Source organism: Chrysochloris asiatica, unplaced genomic scaffold (assembly GCF_000296735.1).
Source record: "Chrysochloris asiatica unplaced genomic scaffold, ChrAsi1.0 scaffold00257, whole genome shotgun sequence".
Taxonomy (NCBI): domain Eukaryota; kingdom Metazoa; phylum Chordata; class Mammalia; order Afrosoricida; family Chrysochloridae; genus Chrysochloris; species Chrysochloris asiatica.
In genome coordinates, this window is record NW_006408775.1 from 3,204,853 (window position 1) to 3,208,556 (window position 3,704).

At 41.4% G+C, this 3,704-nt stretch overlaps 1 pseudogene; it reads left to right on the top strand.

Moving 5' to 3' along the window:
* Positions 1-2,298: 2,298 nt before the first annotated feature.
* LOC102828234 lies at positions 2,299-3,239 on the top strand (annotated as a pseudogene).
* The last annotated feature ends 465 nt before the right edge of the window (positions 3,240-3,704 follow it).

A 3,704-nucleotide genomic window follows, 5' to 3' on the forward strand; every position in this document is an offset into this window, starting at 1 on the left:
GGATTGTAACCATGGCAATGAAATGATATACAATAGGATGAATGTAAAACTAATGTTCTCCCATGTAAACTATCACATAATTCATAATAAAACATTTTTTAAAAAAGTAAATCCATTCACTTATGATCCATTGATCTTCAACAAAGAACTAAAAAGCATTAAGTGGGGAAGAGATAGTCTCTTAAACAAATGGTGCTAGCTAAATTGGAAATCCATTTGCCAAAAAATGAAACAAGACCCATATCTCACATCAAATACGAAAATGAACTTGACAGGAATTAAAGACTTAAATGTAGAGCCTGGAATATAAAGATTATCAAGGAAAAAAAGGGGACAAACTTAAGGGCATTGACACACAGCATAAAGACACTACCAAACTGAAAACACATAATCAGAAGACCAAATAGGGGAATACAACCTCCTAAAATGCATCAAAGGATTTCACCAAAAAATAAAAAGAGACCCTACAGACTGGGAAAAAATGCTTGGCAATGACCTATCAGACAAGACTTCTCTCTAAAGTTATAGAAACTTCAATGCCTAAACAAGAAAACAAGCAAACAAACAAACAAAACACCCAGAAAAACGAATAACCCAAGCATGTTATGATCCACATAATCAAATGCCTTTGCATAGAAAATAAAACCCATTCTGCTTCCAGCTTGAGTTTCTGGCAGCTTCCTCCTGATGTACTGCTGCAACTGTTTCTGATTTATCTTCAGCAAAATTTTAATTGCATGAGATTATTAAAGATATTATTCCATGACTTCTATATTCTGTTTCATTACCTCTTACATATGGGAACAAATTTGGATCCCTTCCAATTGGGTGGGCAGGTAGGTGAGACAATTACGCTGTTCTTGTCTCCAATCAGGCTTTCAGGGCATGTGGTCTCAAAGAGGCCTGGAAATCCCTGCTTTGTGAATCCCCCAAATGTCTTTACTTCACAGAGAGCTAAAACCACAAACCCCTAACTCCTCATTTGCTTAGGACCTGCCTATATCTCCCAAAATTTCCAATCCCCCCCCATAGAGAGAAACATTGGACAGTCATAGACAAGAACACATGATAGCTACAGAACCAACCCTACACACACACACACACACACACACACACACACACACAAGTAAGCAAAGGAGACTTGATATGTGCTTATTAAGACATAAAGTTCTTTTAGGAACATCTGCTGTTAAATATTGCAGGTCTACGGAATAATAATAAAAGTTCCATTAGCTGAATCTTGAGTTAAACTCACTAATAATCAAATTTTTCTGTTACCTTTTTTTGAGCTACCAAGACCTGAAGGGAAAACAAAATACAGTTACACAAATAACAAAGCAATAGCCCAAAATTCTGATCTAAGAAAATAAGAAAACTATTCATGAGCTGAATTTCCAATTCAGTACATATAACCCCAGATATGCAAATTGATTAGAAGCTTATGTTTAGGACTTGCCTCTACCAAGATAGTTCCATTTCCATGTTCTGACTTAGGAGTTACATAATACTTTGTCATCAGTTTTGGTCTAAAGGGGCCAAAAGGTAGATGGAACAATGATCTATCCTTGTCTCTAATGAGGCTCTCAGGGAATCTGGCCCCAATGCTCATGGAGACTCCTGTAAATGCCTGCTCTGGGATTCTCCAAAACATCTTTCCTGCACAGAGAACTAAGACCATGAACTCCTACTCCTCATTTGTTCAGGACCTGCCCATATTTCCAAGACTTTCCAATCCTCACACTGCAGAGAGGCATTGGACAATCATACAGAGATGAACACATGAGATTACAGAACCAGCTGCCTCGAGGTAAGATTACAGCAGAGGAGATTTTCCATTATTTGCTTATTAAAACATGAAGTTCTTTTAGCATCTTCTGCTGTTAAGTCTTGTAGATCTAGGGAGCAATAACAGGAGCCCCGAATCCATTAACTAGATCTTGAGACAAACTCAGTAGTAATCAGCTGTCTTTACATGAGCTACTAACACATGGAGAAATAAATAACTAGGAAATGTTTGTTTGTTTTTTTAAAGGGGTGGACATACACAATCACAGAGATGAGCTTGGGATGTCTGTGTGTGCTTTATGTATGTTTTATAAAATCAAAAGGATGGGTCAAGTGGGACCAGCATCATTTAAGATGAAGCAACAGAAGGGTTGTAGAAATAGAGGAGATTCTGACTAAGCAACTCTGATAAAGTAAGGAAGACCAAGGCAGGAGCCTAACTTGTTCCATCTGAACCCACAGTGCCTAGATTTCTGCTCTGTGTCTCTCTTCTCTGCATCTGTAACTGGACCCATGAGTGGGGCAAACCAATCAAGTGTTTCTGAGTTCCTCCTCCTGTGGCTCTCCAGGCAGCCCCAGCAGCAGCAGCAGCTCCTCTTCGGGCTCGTCCTGAGCATGTACCTGGTCACAGTCCTGGGAAACCTGCTCATCATCCTGGCCATCAGCACAGACTCCCGTCTGCACACCCCCATGTACTTCTTCCTCAGCAACCTGTCCTTTGTGGACGTCTGCTTCTCTTCCAGCACTGTCCCCAAGATGCTGACCAACCACATACTTGGGATTCAGTCCATCTCCGTCCCTGGGTGTCTCACACAGCTGTATTTTTTCATTGGATTTGGGGACATGGACAATTTCCTCCTGACTGTGATGGCCTATGATCGCTTTGTTGCTGTATGTCACCCCTTACACTATACAACAAAAATCACCCATCAGTTGTGTACCCTGCTAGTCTCTGGGTCTTGGGTCACTGCCATTCTGAATGCTCTGTTGCATACTCTGCTGATGGCTCGACTCTCATTCTGTGCAGGAAATACAATCCCCCTCTTCTTCTGTGATGTGCCTCCTCTCCTGAGCCTCTCCTGCTCTGACACATATCTCAATGAGATGATGATTCTTACTGAGGGAGGCCTGGTAATGATCACCCCATTTGTTTGCATCCTGGTTTCCTACATTTGTATCACCTGGGCTGTTTTAAGTGTCCCATCCACAAAGGGAAAATGGAAAGCCTTCTCCACCTGTGGCTCCCACCTGGCTGCGGTTTTATTCTTCTATGGCACCATCATTGCTGTGTATTTCCACCCTTCCTCCTCCACTCAGCTGAGACAGACACCACAGCTACTGTGTTGTACACAGTGGTGACCCCCATGCTGAACCCTTTCATCTACAGCCTACGGAACAAGGACATTAAAGGGGCTCTAAGAAAAGTGATCAGCAGACAAAGGTTTTCTACCTGATGAAAGCATCAAAGTTGAATTTCATTCCCAAATAAAGCCCTTTTCCACCAACTGAGTATAAGGCAACAGTTGTTGCTGTTAAGTCCTGTCGAGTCAGTTCTGATTCAAAGTGACCCTCTGTAAGATTTCCAAGTAGTAGCTAGTGGGTTTAAACCACTGACCCAGTGGTTCAAACCAACCTTGTAGTTCAGTGCAATATCCTGTAACACCACACCAGAACTTCAACAGTAGTTTGGTCAAATCCATCTTAAAAAAACTTATCTCTAGGGACATATGCAAGGACATTGTTGCTTATGTATTGTTGTTGTTATGTGCTGTGGAGTCAGTTCTGACTCATAGCAAACCTGTATAGGGTTTCCAAACCTGTAAATGTTTATAGGAGCAGAAAGCCTCATCTTTCTCCTAGGGAACAGCCGGTAGTTTCGAACTGCTGACCATGAGATTAGCAGCCTGATTCATAACGAC